This window comes from Lissotriton vulgaris, chromosome 4_1 (assembly GCF_964263255.1).
Source record: "Lissotriton vulgaris chromosome 4_1, aLisVul1.2, whole genome shotgun sequence".
NCBI lineage: Eukaryota > Metazoa > Chordata > Amphibia > Caudata > Salamandridae > Lissotriton > Lissotriton vulgaris.
In genome coordinates, this window is record NC_141691.1 from 2,039,825,828 (window position 1) to 2,039,846,881 (window position 21,054).

Below are 21,054 nucleotides of genomic sequence, written 5' to 3' on the forward strand. Positions count from 1 at the left end.
CCCTCCTCCCCGTCCCGTTTCGCCAACCGTTTCTTTATGTCGGACATCTCTTTGCAAAGGGCCCGCACCATCTGGTCGGTCGTCATTCTCTTTGCGACTTTCTTTGGCATTTCTCCGACGAAGTATCTAGAAGACAAAGAAAAAGATCAAAACGCTCAAAATTGGCTCTTCGTTCTGTCCCGAGCTCACGGGTAGCGAGGAGGTGCAGCTTCGGAGCACAAGAACAAGAGGACGTCTTCTGGTCTTGCGTCTCTTTTTATCCGTCTTCAGGGCGGGCGAGAACCCGCCCCTGCCTGCCCCTAGGGCGGGGCTGGCTACGTCGGTGTCTAGGCCAGCCCACTCTAGGGCGGGAAAAGGCGCGCCCCGGCTACGCCGCTTCGGGCATACCAGCCGAGACGCGCCTCCCGCCCAAAAATGGCTTCCCGGGGGGATCGAGGCACTCCGCCATACGTTCGGGGGGACCGAGTGGTCGCCCCTTTCCATTCTTCCACACAGGGGACAACAACTTGCAGATACCTTTTGCACTAATATGTGCTAAACCGTGTGCCATCGTCACAACAGCTAGCACATACGCATCTGGCAACATCCATCTCTTATGCTCCGACAAATCAATCCAACAACCATTCGCATCCAACTTTCCCGTACTCTCTTTCCACTTCGTCTTTTCAGTCTCAGTGGCCTCATTCTGTATCGCTTTCACACTCTCGATAGTATCCTCACACATACCAGTCTCTGTAGGGCACCTAACCGAACTCGTCACATACATTCTAGTGCCAAGGTTCCGGGCAGTTTCCTTAGCAGTCTCATCCGCAAACGCATTACCACGACCAACATCATCCGTCACTTTACGGTGTGCACTACATTTGACAATCGCCACCTGCTTAGGCAATGTAAGTGCACCCAAAAGATTGTTCACAAGCTGTCCATGCTGAATCTTAGTGCCATTCGACGTCATAAAACCTCTCTCCTCCACAACCGTCCAAAACTATGCGCGACGCCAAAAGCGTATTGGCTGTCGGTAAACACATTCACCCGTTTCCCTTTCGACAACACACACGCTCTAGTCAAAGCAATCAGCTCTGCAGCCTGGGCAGAATTCTGATTCAATCTCGCAGTTTCCACAACAGTATTCAAAGTTACCACAGCATACGCGGTCGTTACATCACCATTCGGCAATTTAAAACATGAACCATCCACATACAAAGTCCCATCGGGATCTTCCAAAAGAGTGTTTTTAAGGTCCACGCGACCTTTTGTTTCCTCTTCTGTCCGTAAGTAGCAGTCATGAGGTGCTACTTCATCTGATTCCATACTAATTGGCAACAAAGTCGCCGGGTTCAGGACATTACAACGCTTTATCTGAATGTGACTTGCCAACAGCGTCAACTCGTACCCAGACAACCTTGCACTCGTCATGTGTTGGGTTTTCGTACGATTCAAAAGAGTGTCAACTGCGTGCAGAACCATCACTGTAAGCATATTATCCATGACCAATCCTGCAGATTGTCGGATGGACACCGCAGCTGCCGCCGTTGCTCTCAAACAACTCGGCAATGCTCTAGCTACCGGGTCCAAGGTCGAGGAAAAATATGCACATGGACGCTGCTTACCACCAAAAGGTTTCGTCAAAACACTCAACGCACAACCTTCCCTCTCGTGAACGTATAATGTAAACGGCTTTCTGTAGTCAGGGGTACCTAACACAGGAGCCGAACACAACGCGTCACGCAATTCAGAAAAACTTTTCTGACATTCTTCCGTCTATGGCAAAGGAGTTGGAACGTCCTTGCACGTAAGAGCCACCAATGGTTTCGCTAGCAATGAAAAATTTGGAATCCATTGCCTGCAGTATGACGTGATACCTAAAAAGGCACGCACATCTCTCTGAGTCGTTGGCACAGTCATTCGCGCAATCGCTGCAATTCTCTCTGGGGTCAACCTTCTTCCCTCCTTTGACAATAAGTGACCTAGATAGGTTAATTCTTGACAACAATATTGTAGTTTAGAAGGTGACACCTTGTGATGTAAGTCACATAGATGTTGCAACAACGACACTGTAGCAGTTTTGCAAATGTCCTGAGTGTCTGCAGCCACCAATAGGTCGTCGACGTATTGGATCAAGGCTGCACCAGCCGGCAACACAAATGCATCAAGTTGACCTTTCAAGGCTTGACTGTATATCGATGGACTCTCACAGTAGCCCTGAGGAGCACGCTTAAACCTAAAGCTGCGGCCACCAAGAGAGAAAGCGAAAAGGTCTCTACTCTCTTCAGCAATCGGAATGCTGAAGAACGCATTCTTCAGGTCGATCACTGAAAACCAAGATGCAGAAGCTGGAATCAGAGTCAGTAGAGCCGTAATGTCAGGCACCACAGGGAACTGAGGAATCACAATTTTATTCACCTCCCGTAAATCGATAACAAAACGATAAACAGGTGGTTTTGATGGATCAGTACGTTTCACAATGGGCAGTACAGGACTGTTGCACACGTTTCCCCGAGTCTCCTCAATGACATCTTTCTCGATCAGATCATAGATGATCGCTAACAATGCTCGTTCACCGTCAAGGGAGATACGATACTGGGGAATACGTGGCAAACGCACATTAGATTTCACGTGAACAACATAAGGGGAGATGTCAAGCAGGCCCACGTCATTGGGACCTGTTGCCCACAAAGATGCAGGAAGAGAACTCAATTCCGGTGGAAGTTTATCGAGAGACAAGTACATTGGAGAGATAACTCTCTCATCCAAAGTAAGCTTTACTCCTGCAGGAGAACAATATAAAGTCGCATACAGACGTTTTAGCAAATCCAGGCCCAAGAGATTTTCACCACAACCAGTGGTCAAAATCAACGGAGCTTTCAGCTCACGAGGCCCAATTGTAAGGGGCAAAGAGCACGAAACCGGATTGCTAACAGGGGCGCCAGAGAATCCAACGGAAACATTTGTTAAGCCAGACAAAGGTGCGCCAGGGAGTTTTGAATGCATGATAGAACTTTTCGCTGCACCAGTGTCCAACAGAAAAGGCTCAACGACGCCCGAGGTGGCAACTGCGGCGTAAATCCCTCTCTGATCAACCGGAAGTGATACTACTCCCTCTCCTTGTCTATGGCTGTCCTAGTAATTACCGTCGTCAGTTCCCTGATCGACGTAATAATCATCTACATTGTACTGCGCAGATCTTCCTTGCGATGATCCACGTTGATCGAAACAATTGTTTGAATCTGACGAATTATCTGAACGATCAGTTTGAACACCACGACCTCTACCACGTGATGCCTGTTGCGGACCACTACGACCTCCTCTAGATGAACTGCCACTATTTCGATCACGTAAAACTGGACAATCGAATTTCAAATGACCCTCACCTCTACAATAGGCACACTGATTGTACCCCAACAAAGATCTCTGCGAAGAGGAGTCATTTCGTGATTGCGACCTATTTGACTGTGACTGTGATCGATTACACTGTTGCGAATCATTCTGATTCGAACGCGGGGGATACGCCTGCTGCAACAACACTTTAGTTTTGAGCTCTTTTGTCTTTTTATCAGCACGATCATTCTCTTCTTTCTCCCTATTCTCATAATACTGTGCCGTAGCCAATATTTGAGCTGAAGTAGAGACAGCCCACGCACTCTCAGAATTTCTTAATTTGTTGCTCAAGTCGGGCAATAAATTAGAGACAAATTTGTCCATAAACAATATCTTACCTCCCTCGGTACCCATATCCTGACCACTATGATCAATGAATGCCTCCTCAAATCTCGTAAAGAAATCAGAGACACTCTCGTCCTTCTTCTGTTTGCAAGCGGACAACTTGTCCCAATTCACCTTCATAGCTGGCATAAGCGTTTTCATTAGGGTAATGATTCTCTGAGGGAGATCGGCAATTAACTGTTCAGGTTTAGCCCCACCAACTTGCAAGGCGTCTGCCGCAATAAGAGCAGCCCAATCACCACCTAATTCTGCCACATGGTTTTCTTGACGAATCTTTGCCCAAACCGGTTGCGGTACGACATTACCGAACAACATATCGATGTCGGCAAGATTCATTATCGTAGCATCCACTAACTGAGATAATTCTTTATAATACCCTGCAGGATTTTTGCGAGGGTCAGGCAAAGATTGCTTCACTTGCAGAACTTCCGATCGTTTCCACGGGAGATGTATCCACACCCTCCGAAAGTGTGGCAAGACTGCAGGATTTTGAGTAGCATCACCTGGCATCCACACCGGTGGAACTTCACGCATGGGATACTGACCAGGTGCTTCTAGCGGTCCCTCAATGTCTTCTACAAACAATGCTCGAGGCATTATAGAGGGACGAAAAGATAACAACTGCTCGACAGCACGTCGAACATTAGAGCCTACTAACATTCCGCTTGAAAACTGAAGCTGAAGATCAGTCAAAGCAGTCAAAACCTCGTCAGATGCATCAACCGATATTTGGTCACGAAGAACCTTACACATTTCTTCAAAAACGTATCTTTGCGTCGGTATATTGAATTGACAAAACGTATTTAACACTGCACGTGGAGGATTTCTAATGGAGTATTTCATCCAAGCCATCGCCATATTATACAGTGCGGCACGTTCCCGATTACCGGGAAGCTGACTTCGTCTTTGAGGACCATCCGAACCAGCGGACTCAAGAATAGGTCCTTGAGAATTGAAAAAGTTAGCAGCAACAGAAGGAGTACGACGTCGGGCAGATGGAGAAGAATAACATAGGGGATTAACAAGAGAAGTGTCAGAAACAGAAGGAACAGCGGGAGTAAGTAGAACAGGAGCAGCAGCAGGAGCAGGTGTATGAGGAAGTACAAGCGGAGGAGCAGTAGGAACAGTAGTAGGCAAGGGAGCAGGAACAGTCGGAAGAACGGGTACAGGTTGGGGAACAGGTTGGGGAACAGGTACAGGAGCAGGTACAGGGGGAACCACAGGAACTGCGGTACCCTGTGCGTACGGAGGTGGTGACTTTATAAGATAGGACAGTACTGGGTCCTCAACTGATTCCTCTTTCTTATCCGTACCCGTCGGTAAAGCGGGGTAACATTTATCTACAGACATACGCTGTAGTCTATCGAAAACTTCCTTTTCCTTTTCCTCCTTATCTCGCTGAAACTGCTCTGCTTTTCTTACCGTGGTGACAACTCCATCTCTCTGATTACGTTTAATCTGTCTGATTTCTCTCTGTTTGGCTTCTTTATGCCACAACCGAAAGGAATCAAACATGGCCGGCCTTGCTTTTCTTTGGAACAATTTAGCTTCAAGATTGTCTAGAACCGGGGTCTCAAAACTACCATGAGGTGGCCAACTAAGGACACCATCCTTTTTAGTATAGCGAATCCAATACTCGTTGAACGTAATTGGACCTAATCCATGTTTGCTATATAACTCGTAAGTTGGAGTTCCAACCGGAGGTATCGGACATGAGTCCTCCAGTCGGGAATCCGCACCACACTTTCTAAAACAGCTGAACAAAGTACTGCGGCCAGGCATCTTGCACACCAGCCGAGTTTCACAAACTTCAAGGGTTATAGGATTTACAAAGTCCCTGCAAAGAGCAAAAACCCTCGGTTTTTGGTGACTGCAGACGTCAAAGATCACAACAAAGAACCAAGTACTAAGAACCACAAATGCAATGGAACAATGCAACAACTAAGCACCCACAACTAAGGACTATGGGAGCGACCCACAAATACTTAACTCAAAGATCGATGGCGTCACCAGGAAGGCCCGTCAATCGTCTCGCTGTACCAAGGTCTACGCCAGGCGCCAAAACAGGTCTACAGTCAGGGCAGCAGTCCGTCGCAGCCGTCAGGAGGCGGGAATCTTCGCGGGAAAAGTCGTCAGGCCACTTGTTTCGACAACAGGATCGATGAAGCGGGGTGCACCTTCCCTCGGAGATTTCACACGAAGTTCCTCACGATCGTCGGGCTTGGACCGGTACCACTGATGCAGCCAACTGAAGGACTGGGTTTTTCTAAGACCCAGCGGTGCCAGGGGACAACACCTGAAAAGTTTGTGGGTAACCTGTTCCGGCGTACAAATGACAGAGACACGGGACACTTCCTTCGGCGTCAAAGATTCGAGGTTTATTACTGCAAGGAACACAGAAGTCACGAGAAGTACATCACATGTAGGTTCACAGAGCCTGATTCGAATTGCTACTGTGGGTCGCTCCTTTTATACAAGTTTCTCTCATAGATTAACATGATACACAAAGGTTTACAACTTGGTTCCCATCATAAAGACCAAAAGAGGTTGTTTTCATGTATTCAGGGCCCGGAACATAAGTACAGAGACATTCGGTGGTTCTCAACTGTAATAACCCATCTTCCCACCATTAGTACATTCCAATCAGCAGTAAACAGATCGAAGAAGGAACAGAAACAGGTGCAGAGGAAGACAGAAACAGTGGGGAGATCAGAAAGGGTGTAAAAGGGGTGGTATCGGGAAACACGAGCTGCAGGCATCAAAGGGACGTGCCTAATGAGATGCACGACTAAGACAATAGACCGGCACAGCAAGATGTGCCTCGAGCAAGCCATCTGCCTTACAGTGTCATCCCCCTCATCATAAAGACACTTTCAAAGGAAATGTGTCTTCCGCAAAAGTCTTGGGAATCCCAGGGTCGCGAAGCGGACAGCGTCAGTTCGCTGGCTACTTGAGGGCAAGAGACAAAATGGATGCCGTATCTAAGATGGAACCCGTGGGTACAGATAGAGAAACCCACGAAACAGACGAACGGTTTAGACTAGCACAGCGAAAACGCGTACACCCACTAAACTCGTCATTTGCGGTTCGTAGATACCAGACTCGACCATATTCGTGCGAGTCGAAAACAACACTTACGAGCGTCACGGAACCTCAACTGACTCAAATTTGCCAGCTTCGTTTAATGTAATAGGGCCACCAGGGACTCCCCTCCCTATAGATCAGGGTGAGAAAAGAATCCCGGAGGTCAATTCTACACACGGTGAGCCAGCCAGATGAGGGGTGCTTGGAGGTCAAAGTGGAAAGATATGGCAGTAAAAGAAGTAGCTCAAATGATTGTGCAAATATCACTGGTGGAATTGTAGAACCCGCAGTAACTCTACAAGCTGCAAGCAGCACTCTAGTAATCCACTCATTAAAAACACAGGAGAATAAAGAAAAAATCCTATTCATTAACAGATGAATATGAGCTGTCAGACACAAGGATCTCTTTGTCAAGCGGGGAGGACAGTCTCAAATGGTACAGCAGCTCTTACACGGATCGCCAAAAAAAGAAACATGATATCCTAGACAAAGAAAGTGGTATAGATCTGAGGTAGGATAATTCTGATACTCAGCTTACAGTATTATCTGACTCTATGGTCACCTCAGGTGGTAATAGAACTATAACAGGTAGCCTAAACAGAGATAGTGGAGGACCAAAAAGCAACCCTGTGCTGGAGGTTGTTCTTTAGTCTATCAAAAGCTTCCAGGAGGAAGCCAAGGATGACAGCCGTAGATCACGCCTGGCCGCCAAGAAACTACAAGGGGCTGTCAGAAGGGTTGGCAAAACCTGCGCTGAAATTGCAGATCGGAATGCTTCTGTGGAGTTAAAAACAGAGCATTTAAGGAAATATGTAGCCACGCTTAAAACCCAAAGAGACAAACATGAGAGTTTGGTCAAAGATCTCATGTGGAAGATGGAGGAGCAGGAAAATAGCAGCGGCGCAACAATCTCGGCTTCCTAGGGATCCCGGAATGAGCTTCATGATCTCATTCCTTAAAGGGGCTTTTCAAGAGCTACATTCCTGGGATTGGGACAAAGAAGTTCAGAGTGTGCACACATTTCCTCTTTCCCTTGCCAAGCGTACCCCATCAGCGCAGCAACATCCTCGTGCCATGCTACTGTTTTTTGCCAAATTTCTCCTCCGACAAGCTCTTTATGATCTGGCAAGGCCCACGAATCCAAGGTCCTGTGATGGAATAGCTTTTTTCACTAGACCTGACTTTGCTCATGCCACAGTGGAACGCAGATGGAGGCTCAGGCAGCTCTTTGCTCCTTTTCAAAAGCTGAGAGCCGATTTACACCTTCAGAATCCTGCCAGAATTAAAATTGTATATAAAGGGTCCACTTGTAGCTTTGTTTCGGAGATCCTGGCTGAAAAATACTTAGAGGAAGTCTCTGGAAATAAATAATGGTAACAGTAATAGGATGCTCTTAGAAAACACTAAGGACATCTATCCTGTTTTTAGGGAAAGCCATGCAGTTGCATTTGCGCAGAAAGTAGTTCTTAACAATGTTACTAATTCTTTTTTTATTTGTTTTGCTTTTATCTTTTTCTTTTCTTGTTTAGGCACATTTAGGTCAAATTTGGCTTTTCTGGGGTTTTGATTATATAGGCTTGAAGGTGCTATTTATGGGAGGGGGAAGATCCAGCATACACGCTGGGATATGTTGCCTCGGATGTCAAACATCTGGCCTCCGTAGTAAAGTACACTTTGTGTGCCCAGGACCTGTAAATTAAATGCTACCAGTGGGCCTGCAATATTGATAGTGCCACCAATATCTGTAGGCCTTCAGCAATGTCTCAGATCTGTCACTGCAGTGTCTGTGTGTGCCATTTGGAACTGCCATGTCAACTTGGCAAGTACCCACTTGCCAGGGCCAAACCTTTGCTTTTACTACATGTAAGATACCCCTAAGGTAGGGCTGAGGTAGCCCAATGAGCAGGGTGCAGTGTAGATGAAAGGTAGGAAATGTATTTGAGTTTTTTACTTGTCGCGATAGTGAATATTGAAGATGCCTTCTACCCACGTACAAGTGTAACTTCCCATTGGAAATAGATCAAGTTTTGGAGTTTGGGCGCAATTTCAAAACACATCTTTTAGTGAATTTGGCTTTAAATTGTGTGTTTGAAAATGCCTTTTTAAAAAGTGGATATTTTCTTGCTTTAACATTGTGTGGCTCTTCCTGTGGGTGGAATCCACGTATGAGGAAGGGTGACAGTTGGGCTGTTTGCCCATTCACTCTAGACAGTCACAAGAAAGGGAGTTGAGGTGTGCCCTGCATATGCATATGTTGATGGCCAATCACCAGCCTGATAGGTCTTCCTGAGCTATAGTGGTGGCATGTGTAAGGGGGGGACAGGTTTGCTATAAAAGAAATTACTTATTTAGTGGAATGAGAATTTGGGGATGTTTGTATAACAATTATAAATGCATGGGGCTAGCAGCAGACTGTAAAAAGGAACGGCTGTTTGTATTTAAAGCATGTAAATCAAGAGAGGATTTAGACATCTAAATTCCAAACACCATGGAAATGGAGGAGGGACTGTCATCATTTTCAATATCAAATAGGCCTGTGGCTGACGAAAAATGCCTGCAAAATAGGTGGCTCACTGGCAGAGCACAGGGGTTGTGAGATCTTTTTGACCAGGGTTCAATCCCCAGCTAGGGAAAATCGTTTTTTTTGTTTTTTTTTATCTGTTTTCTAAATTCCAAAAAATGAAATCTGTGCCTTTGTAAATGAACCCATAGCAGTGTCTGGGAGAACTATGGCCTCCTTAGTCATAGAGCATGTCAGGCATTGATGGCGTGCTGTGTGGCATGTGTAAGGGGGGAACAGGTTTACTATAAAAGAAATCACTTATTTAGTGGAATGAGAATTTGGGGATGATTGTGTAACAATAAATAATGCATGGGGTTAGTGGCAGACTGTAAAAAAGGAAGGGCTGCTGGTATTAAATGCATGTAAATAGAGAGAGGATTTGTGGCATCTAAATTCCAAACACCATGGAAATGGAGGAAGGACTGACATCTTTTTTTAATGACATATAGGCCTTTGGCTGAGGCAAACCTCAGCAATATAGATGGCTCACTGGCAGTTCACAGGGGCTGTGAGAGCTTTTTGGCCAGGGTTCAAACTCCAGCTGGGGAAAATCGATTTTTATATTCTTTTCTATTTTTCTTTCAATTTTACCCAAATGAAAGATTCCCTTTTGTAAATCACCCCTAGCAGTGTCTGTGAGATTTGTGTCCTTTTTAGTCAAGCCAGTGCATGTCAGAGATTTGTGACATGCACTGGCACGTGGAAGGGAGGGCCAGTTTTGCTATGAAATAAATCCCTTAATTTGAGGAATGAGACTTTGGGAATGGTTGTGTAAGAAAACTAAATGCATGGGCCGAGTGCCAGAATGAGGGGAAGGAAGGGCTCTTTGTTTATAAATAACGAAAATCAAGTGTAGCTTTGTGGCATGTAAGAAGAAAACCTCATAGAAACAGAAGAAGGACATCACCCTTTTTCAAAGACACAGAGGCTTTGGACAAAGCAAATTTATGCAAAACAGATGGTACAGTGGTTGTTCATAGAGACTATGAGTGCTTTTTGACAAGGGTTCAAACCCCACCTGGGAAATTCTTTTTTTAAATAGTTTTTCTTTTTTTAAGCAATTTATTTATTTTAGCAGAGTGAAAGATAGTCCTTTGGAAATCCTGAACTGATAATCATGAAAGACCATGTAAAAAATCTGTGGCATATGTCACATCGGCTGTGGCATATGCCACATGACAGAGTGACACGTGTCACATGCCAGGAATGGACTCCAACACTTACTGGTGACACTTTCAGAACTCCTCAGTATGACCTTTGCTGAGCAGTTGTTGACTTATACATGATGGGAGCAATACTTAACTGTAAGGTGAGAGGCTGCCTCACAGGTTTGTGTGCTCATTTCCTTTCACTCTCCCAGACAACTCATCGGATCTGAACTCATTCAACATTTTAATTCTGTCATTCATCGTTCCTTCGAAGCAAACTCTTTATTTCTACTTTCAGTGGGATTTTACTTTGAGTTTTCTGGGGTTTTTTTTAGAGTCAAGGTTCTGTCTTCAGTGGTCTGTTTTTCTGCAAACTTGGAACCACATCAGCTAATAAGTACTTTGTTCTGTTCGAGTTCTGTTGCAGCATAGAACTTTATTTTGGTTGCGATATTTGAAGATCCCTGTCTTTTCGCAAGGTTATGTGGCCATCTAGTGTGGCATGTTGGAATTCATTTTTTTTTTTTTAAAAGACGAACCATCTACTGTGAGTTTGGTTTTCCAGCAATGTTCGCTCCTATCACAAGTTTATTATGTTCCTAATGCTTGGAAACAAGCAGTTGTCCTTCCTCTGCAGAAAAAAGCTAATGTCAGCTTTGAAAAACTTGACAATCTTCGCCCAATCTCTCTCCTGCCCTATATGGCTAAGGTGGCGGAAAAAATAGCTAACCTACAACTTATGCATTTTGTGGAGGAGGCATCCCTACTCCATGACTCTCAATTTGGCTTCCGCCCCCGTCATTCGACTGAGTCAGCGCTACTCATGGCGGTCGAAACACTACGACAGGGTGTGGATGAGGGCCAAACCATGGCTTTGATCCTACTGGATCTAATCGCGGCATTCGACACTGTAGCACATTCCACCTTGCTACAGTGTCTGAATGAAGGAGGGGTATCAGGAGAAGCGCTTGGCTGGATTAGATCCTTCCTGTCAGACAGGTGCTTTCAGGTTCGCTTGGGTGACTGTTACTCGAAGGAGATTGGGCTGGGCCAGGGCGTGCCTCAGGGCTCGTCCCTGAGCCCAACCCTATTTAATCTCTATGTCTCACCTCTAGCAGCTATTGTGGCAGGATACGGTCTGCGCCTGGTGTCCTATGCCGATGACACACAGCTGGTCATCTCCCTCTCGCGTGCACCCGGCCTTGCAGCGGACATCTTCAAGGATTGCATGAAAGACCCGGCAACCTGGATGTCCGCAAACTGTTTGAAGTTGAATGGTAGGAAGACCGAGGTGCTTGTGGTGGGAGGAGGGCCGTCTGCTTGGTCGTCGGCATGGTGGCCGCCCTGCCTGGGAGAAGTCCCCGTCCCATGCCGGGAGGCCAGGAACCTCGGAGTGTGGCTGGATACGGATCTTGCCTTTGGCCCCCAGATCAGCCGGGTGGCAGGGGTGTGTTTCGGTGTTCTGAGAACCTTAAGGAAAGTATTAGATCTCCTCCCTATCGCTGCTCGAAGGACGCTGGTGCACGCCGTGGTCACCTCGCGATTAGATTATGGGAACTTGTTATATCTGGGGGCCACGGGCAGGGTCTTGGGCCGCCTTCAAGTGCTCCAAAATGCCGCGGCACGTCTTGTGCTTAGGCTCCCCAAGTGGTCACCCTCTAAACCAGCACTCAAGGCTCTCCACTGGCTCCCTGTGGGGAAGAGGGTGGAGTTTAAAGCCCTTTCCACATGCTACCGCATTCTGAGCGGCAAAGCTCCTGCTCCGCTCCAGAGTCTGGTGACCTGCTATGAGCCCACACGCAATCTTCGGTCCTCTCGGACTGGGCTGCTAAAGGTTCCCAGAGTAAGGAAGGCGCGCATCGGAGGGAGATCTTTTAGATACCTCGCTCCCAGGTGCTGGAATGCCCTACCCTTAGAATTGCGCTTGGAACCATCTGAGATTTTGTTCAGGAAAAAACTTAAAACCCACTTATATAGCAGGTAGTCTTTTAAGGGCGGGGGGGGCGGCTACTCCACTTATCATAGCACGGGGACACGCCGGTGGCGTAACCAGGTGCTCTAAAAATGTCCAATAATTATAATAATAATAATTGGTGTTCCTACAAAGTACTATTTTGTTTCTTAATGTTCAATCTTTATTATCATTGTGGTGACAAGTACAACATGTGGAATTCAAAAATGTTTTATTTTACAGGAAAAGGTAATCTATACATTTATAGTGGGGCTTCTGATTTCTCTCACTTAAGATACATACAGCTTTTCCAAGCAGAGGAACGCCCAGCTGACTCACCCCGTGAGGACCCCAGGACTAGCAAACCCCTCCTGCGCTACGAGTGCGCTGTAGGCTGTTTGTCCCCCCTGCCGCCGCAATCACCAGCTCAGCGGCCACAGTGCGGGGGGACTACAACACCCAGACGACCTAGCGGGACAGCCTCGCCCACTCACTGCATTTCCGCACCCGGAGGCGCTTAAGAGTCCTGTCCTTCTTTGGTGGAGCGGGAGAGCTTTTCCAAGCAGAGGAACGCCCAGCTGACTCACCCCTACCTGCCCGTGAGGACCCCAGGACTAGCGAACCCCTCCTGCGCTATGAGTGTGCTGTAGGCTGTTTGTCCCCCCCGCCGCCGCAATCACCAGCTCAGTGGCCGCAGTGCGGGGGACCACTACAACACCCAGATGATCTAGCGGGACAGCCTCGCCCACTCGCTACATTTCTACGCCCGGAGGCGCTTAAGAGTCTTGTCTTTCTTCCGCGTCGTGGGATGCGCGCGGGCGGCGCCGGGCGAAGCCCGGGCAAAGGGCGGGCCGTCTGTGTCCATCAGGGGCCGGAGGAGGCCGGGCTGGCCCCCACCCTTTCTCATACCAGTGAAGGTACCGTACATTTATCATCGATTAACTGTTTCCAGTACAATGGGAAAAAGGAAAAACACAGATGAACTTACTGACGTTGGAGGGGTTACTAAGGGAGGGAAACATTCAAAGAGACAAAAGTGTTAGTCTGCCAGAAAGCGCCATCTTCATGCAGCGGGGAACTGTGTAATGGACAGAATTGATGACCTGCTCGTAGATTGCACTGACTTGTTAACAGCTACCCCTGATGTAGGGGTTGATGATTGTGTGGTAACTGGGTCAGGGATTGTAAAGGATGGAAAAAGTGCCACAAGGGGGCCAGTAATTATACCTGAAATGTTTATGTGTAAACCACAACTAGGGGACAAATCACCATTACCTGAAAAATTAGATGAAAGTAGAGTGAATGTGAACGAGAGCATTGAAAATGTTCTAAATCTACCCTGTACTAATAAATTCGCTATCTTAGCCCAAATTGAAAATCTCCATTCAGATAAGGGGTCGGATATGATAAGTCCTGGTCTAAGACAAGCAGAAAGTTCTCTTCAGGGTGATCCCGAGGTAGGTGATCGAACTGATAACCCTCTGTTTAAACTTGTAACGCACTTATGTGACTTAATATAAGGGATGCAAGTTAAGATTGATGACCTAACCGCTGTTGTTAGCAACTTAAATGTGGAACATAACAAAGCCCCTGTAGTGTCTAAAGCTCCTAGAACCAATCAGGGTAGCGTATCAGCCCAGACAGGAAACGCTCCCGCTAAGATAGGTGAAAAGCCTAAAACAGATTCAGTTGCACTTAGACACTGTAGAACTAGTGAGGCGGTTAAAACAGGGAACCAAGTGTCTGAAGAAAATCAGCTATCTCAGCCCCCTGCCACAATTCCAATAAATGGCATATAAGGTCAATCGGGAGGTAAACGACCTCTTAGGCTAAAACAAGCTGGCAGCAATCCCTTACCCAGCTGGCAGAAAACCGGCCCTATTCCACTAAATTCTGGGCTCATTAAATCTAGTCTAAATATTTCTACGTCACCTCCAGTATATTTGATTATTATACCCAAGCTCCCTGTTGGCAGAGATCGTGAATCACCTGACACTCTAACCAACAAAGCCATTCATTGGATTAGGCATGTAGGGGGTTGCAGGTCGGTGATCAGGAAAGATATTCTCCGTGCAAGTAGGCTTACTCTCAAGGGTGTATAGAACTTATTTTAAAAAATCCAATGATAGCCTGAGAATTATTAAACTTAGAATTTAGATCCTGCTCCCCGGATCATTCCAGGATCCAGATCAGAGCTACTCCCCCGCAACTTTGGAAGTCCGTAAGAGAGAACCAGGATGATACTATACATGGGGAAAGTTCAAGACTGGATTGCAATGATTGACTTCAATTGCAATCTCTAATACAAACAACCAATGATGTAGAAATAACTGGTCAGGAACCCAAGGGTATTGTAGTAAACTCACAAAAAAAACGAATCTCACCAACTTGTTCCTCTGTTGAGGTTATTCCCCCAGATAATAACCTAGAGCTTTTAGTGCAAGCTAGTCCCATGTCCAGTGTCGGCAGACCAGGGTCTGTTCTTTATTGGAATATAGCTGGCCTAAAGTCTAAATTGGAGTCACCTGAGTGGGCACTATTTTATTAGAGAACACAAAATATGCTTATTTCAGGAAACCTGGGCAATGGAAGAACTGTATTTTTCAGGTTATTTAAATTATAGTATCCCTGCAATGAAGGAAGGGAGGGGGAGACCAGCCAGAGGGCTTACGATTTGGATAAGACAGGACCTTGGATTAACAATAAAATTATACCGACTAACCACAGGGATCTCCAGATATTAAGTCTCAAGTTCCCAAATGATGTATCAGTCTATGTTTATAACATATATGCGAGAAGTACTGGGGGTAGAAAATCTGAGGTTCTATTACTCCTGGAAGACCTATTGGAAAGTCGTTACTTGCCCTCAAATGTAATAGTCAGGGGGGATTTTAATGTACATTTTTAACCTCTTTTGAAAGGAAGTTGGAATGTGTCAGACGAGGAGGATAGTGAGTGGGGGATTCCCAAATTGGATCTCGATCCGGTCAGTAAATGGACAGATATAGCGGTCCAAATGAATTCTATCTGCTTAAATAAAGGTTTAAGAGCAATCAATGGTAGGACCACAGGTGACAAATTTGGTGCATTTATATTCAAAAGTGGTACTCGTAACAGCAGAATAGATTACATTTTGATTAACTTGGGCCTGTGTAGATATCTCAAAGATATGACAATTATAGATAGGGTAGAGAGCGACCACAATCCCCTGTCTCTGAGCCTTACCTATTAGGAATCTCCTGCTCATCTTAGGGGTTTGATGGTTGTTACCCCCTCCCATGATATTGTAATATCTAATGATATGCGCCACGTCCGGTGGTCCAAAGTTTCCCTTCACAAAGAGAATATGGATTTTATAAACAGCAAGCTTGAACAGGCGAAAGTGGATTTATTGATGTTATCTGAATTAGACAATAATTCTTTAAAATTAGGAGAAGGGACCAGGATCCATGAGGTTCTTTTTGGGGAACTAAAGAGTCTTTTTATTAAGCCCTGTCGGCGGAATGCCTCCCGCGTTCCAGAGGTATCACAGTGGTACTCTAGTGAATGCAGGAAGGCCCGCCTAAACCTGGCAAAAGCAATCAAAACAGAGTCGATTGAGAATATCAGAGCGGCCAGGCTGACCTATAAAAACACTGTCTCAAGTGCCAAGCGTGATTGGGATGAAAAAAGGTGGAATAACCTTAAGGAGGCAGGATCTTGTAAAGACACGCGAAGATTCTGGAATGTCTACAAGTGGGGTGTGGATACTAATCCGGACAAGCCGCAGAACTGGGACCCTCAAGAAAAGTGGGTAGAACATTTTCAGCCACAGTATGCTAAAGGCAAGGGCTCACAACCAGCAGTGGAAGTATTTTTGGAATCCCTAATGGAAGATTTCTTTATCCTGAAAGATGTTCAGTGTGCTCTAGATCTAGTGATTCCTGGTAGAGCGCCAGGCATCGATGGCATACCTACAGACCTATTTTTGCAAGATAAGAACTCCTGGGGTTGTTATTTACTTCTCTTATCAAACATGATTGCTAGGGGAGCTCCAATACCAAGTTCTTGGAACGGGGCAGAGATCATACCCGTTTATAAAAAGGGGACAAGTCCCAGCCAGGAAATTACCGGCCAATCAGCCTGATTGATACATCTCCAAAAATATTTGGCAGGCTGGTTTTAAACAAAATTCTTGACTGGGAACGTGACAATAAGATCTTGTCACACTTGCAGGCAGGGTTCAGAAACTCAATTAGAACTGTCGACCAGGTGCTGCACTTTGCAATGCTTTACTGGAAGACAGTGACAATTGGTCATGGAAGCCTATATGCCGTTTTTATAGATTTAAGAGTGGCATTTGACCTGGTTCCTTGCTCTACATTATGGAATGTTCTCAATGGATTGGGCATGCCAGGGACTCTTTTATCTCTGGTAAAAAGAATGCATGAACAAAACTATACACAGATCAGGTGGGGGAGTTCCGGGAATGTTACCCCACAGTTCCCAGTGGAACCTGGAGTACGACAGAGCTGTGTCCTGGCCCCAACCCTATTTTCCTTATACATTATTGATGTGGCTAAAATCTTAATTGACTCCAATATCGATGCACCGACCATTGCTGGATCCAAAGTGCCCATTTTAATGTTCGCCGACGATTGTCTTTTAATCACAAAAAGACTTATGTACAGCACAGGGTTTAAAAGTAAATGGCAAAAATCAAAATGTATGACTTTTAATGCTTCTAAATCTTTTTAAGGGTACTGTGATCATGAACAAGCGACCTCTGGAAAGGGTCCAAGCCTTTACTTATTTGGGTGTCTGTATTCAGCATAATTTGTGCTGGAAACAGCAAATTGAACTGGCTACCTTAAAACATAGGCAGTTATCGGGGGCACTGAGCTTAGAACATACTAAATCCCTTACTAAACCAATATCCCCAGTATTGGCGGTGTATAATGGAAAAGTGGTTAGTTCCACTCTATACGGGGTTGAAATGTGGGGAACTGAAAATCTCAGGGGGATGTCAATCTCAGAAAATTATTTTTTAAGGAATCTAATAAAATTACCCCAGAGTACCCCCCTGAACCCTCTTTTTTACGATTTAGGGATGTCCCCAATAGCACTCATAGCATCTTTACGCAGAGTTTTGTATTGGAGGAGGATATGAACAACCCCGGAACTCGAAACCTATTCAAAGGGCCTACTTGATATAATTAGTAGTGATATCTATCATAAAATCAAGAGGCTAAGGCATATTAGGTGCCTTTTGATTGATTTGGGTTTACGGGATCTGTGGGAGGATCCTACAAACACTAGGTTCCCTCCCAAGAAGGCACTTAAGAATCTGTACTGGCAGTGTGTGGCTTCCAGGTCTTTTGGGTCTATTGTTCCAGGGTCTTTGACTGGATTGTTTATGGATATCAAAGATGTTCCAAAGTTGGAAGCCTTTTGGGATGTCATCCTAAAACCCCTGGACCAAAAAATTGTATTTTCAATTGAGAATTGGGAGTCTACCGGTTGGAGCATTCACTAGAAGTTGGTCTGCGGCAGCCAAGGCTGCTTGTCCATCTTGTTCAGCGACCTCGGAAACCATAGGCCACCTGCTATTTGAATGCCCAGTGTATGCAGTCCCCCGGAGAATATGGTTTCGCCTAATGTGCAGGTTGATGGGCACCGACAGGGGGTGGGTGGCAGTTAGAATTATCCGCTCCTGCACTGATATGACAGTTTACATAGCTGTGGCAGAATTCTCAGGCTGGGCCTGGACCATCAGAAATAGAATGTCAAATTACTAACATGTATTCATGGTGCCAAATTCAAATTTTAATTCAATGTACAATGATGAAATGGATATATATTTTATATGTAATGTACCTACAAATTTTAACTCTGTTATATGTTTCATATTTATATTTATTTGTACTGTCTGCTTTTATGGCAATCATCGAATAAAGCTTGTCTGAAAAATACATTTATAGTGTCATGTCTACTGTTTTTAATGCTTATATGTTTTATTTTACATGAAAATTTAATCTATGCATTTACAGCGTGTTATTTCAATTTGTCAACATCGCTTATTGCGTTCCTAATATCTGTTTTGTAGGTATGGGAGTGGGTTTTTAAGTCCCATGACCCATTCTTTCAGTTATGTTTTCCCTGCCTAAGGATTAGGAGTGGGTGGTTAGGAGTGGGTTTTAGTCCCATTTCCTTGTTAGATCAGATGTGCATCCCTACCTAGGGATGGGAGTGGGTTTTTAGTCCCATAACCCCAGTTTACCGATATTTTATCCCTTACTAGGGATGGTAGTGGGTTTTTAGTCCCATAACCCCAGTTTGCCGATATTTTATCCCTTACTAGGGATGGGAGTGGGTTTTTAGTCCCATGACCCCGTTCACATATTTTATCCCTCACTAGGGAAGGGAGTGGGTTTTTAAGTCCCACGACCCGTTGTTCACACTCTACATTTGGGATGGGTTTTAGTCCCATTTCCTTATTTTTAGTAAAGGGGGTGTCAGTCCCACATTTGTTGTGTTGGTGTTGGGTGCCAGTACTTACACTTTAATAGACGTTGTCATGTGTGTGGAATTTTTCTTTTGATGCTATACTGCGCTGCATTGTTTTTTTTTGCACAAGTCCTTGGGTTTTAGTCCCATGTGACACATTATTTACATTTGGGTTTCAGTCCCAAGCAATGTTTGTTTTTCACTTGGGTTTTAGTCCCATAGTGTTCCTCAGAAGAGGGGTGGCGTATTGAGTTTTCGCCACAGTCTTCTCATGAGAGAAGTACTTCCTTTGGTGTCGTTCCTCTCATTGTGGTCAAGTCTTCATTCTTTACTTACATTTGTTTTTGTTCATTGTTAAAGGCGGAGGATAGTATTAGTGGTGTTTTTCTATCTCTATTGCTTTCTTCCTTCTTTCTTTTTTTGGTTGTCTGTTTTCAATCTTGCGATGTGGTCTCACCCTCATCCCTGGGTTTACTGATATATTGCTACTATTGTATATTTAAACTGTGTATAGTAGTTCTCTTCATTGTTATCTTCTCTTTCGTTTTTCATTTCGAGAGGAAGAGGATAATGTAGTATCCTCAGGTTGTAAATATGTTCATTTACTCCTCTGCATCTAGCTGCTAAGCCAGTGTGAGTGTTCTGGTTAGAATGTTGGTGTGAGTGACATGAGTAGAATGCTTGGGTGCCTGGTGTATGAGTGTTGGCATTTGAGTATGGGCCGAGCAGCTAGGAGGCTGCTCCTGGTAGGGCTGCTTGTTCCCGACTTATACTTTCTGTTATCCTATTTATGGCTGAATAAACCTTCTACATAACTCTATTACATATGCCTCGGATACATCACTATATGTATGTATGGACCAAGATACTACAGATTTGTACATGAGTGGGTATTGCCAGTGTTTAAGGCGATGTTTCTCTTCCCTTTTGAGATGAGTCTCCTGTAAAGCCACCACATTGTGCCTTTTATCTAGGATGTGCTTCCACAACCATTGCTGTTTCATTGGGGAGTTGAGTACCCTGACATTCCATATGATGGTTGTGATAATTGTTATCCGTATCCATCAGCGCCTCCTCACTTCATGTGGGTACCCTGTCTAGTGTTCTTCCTCCCCCTCCTGTTTCTGCCACTTCCTCCTGGAAGTCCATTCTCTACATTGTTATTGTACTGTCTCCCTCATCATCTGATTTCCCCTTGTACTACAATTTGACCACAAACATCCAATAACCCCCAACCCAAAAAACAAACCCCAAATAGGTGCTAATGGTATAAACATTTGGAACAAGTGTCCGGGGAACGGACCCTTCCCCATTACAGCAGTCCTTTATTCAGCTAAAGGTAAATTGCTTGAAGAGTAAAGAACAGAGATGGGCCCCACAAGCTTCCCGGATTTGGAGCAATCCAACTTGCCTGATCGCTTTGCCTCACCTTTCAAACCTTCAGAGGACCCACTCCAGTCCTGCCCCTGGTGAAGTCCTTCACCGTCCATGGGAGGTCACCTATGCCTTCTTTTCTGGGGCCCTAAATCACTTATCCGGTGCCTGCTGCGTTTGATTCTTCAGTGACCTAGGGTGGTGTGCTGCATGCCATTGGACCTTGGCTCCTTGAAAGGAACAAGGACTGGACCCTCTACCCTCTTCTGATGCCTCCCATTACTCAGGCTGATGTGGTAGGCCCAGTGCTCATCTCACCTCCTTAATATCGGAGACGTGTCATGGCTTACTGCGCAGGCCAAAGGAAGAAGTCCACCTGTATCGGATGTTGTCCTGCTGAAGTTTATCCATGATAGGTTTGAACTGTGCACGCCTAGCCAATGTTGCTGGAGCGATGTCACGAAAGAGCAGCCATGTGTCCCCTTGGAACAAGACTTCTTTTAGCTTCCACGCTGCCTAGAGGATCGCCTCCCTTACTTTGTAGCAGTTTAAAAAGCACATCTTATGGTCTGGGTTTGTCACATTTTGCTCTCTCTACTTTCACCTTGGGACCTTATTTTCCAGCAGTTCCATGAACAGCCCCATTGTGAAGGCCTCCAAGTCTGGTCCCTCTGCCCTGTCTTTCAGGTGTCGGAGGCATATAATATCTATTTTCAAGGTCTTCG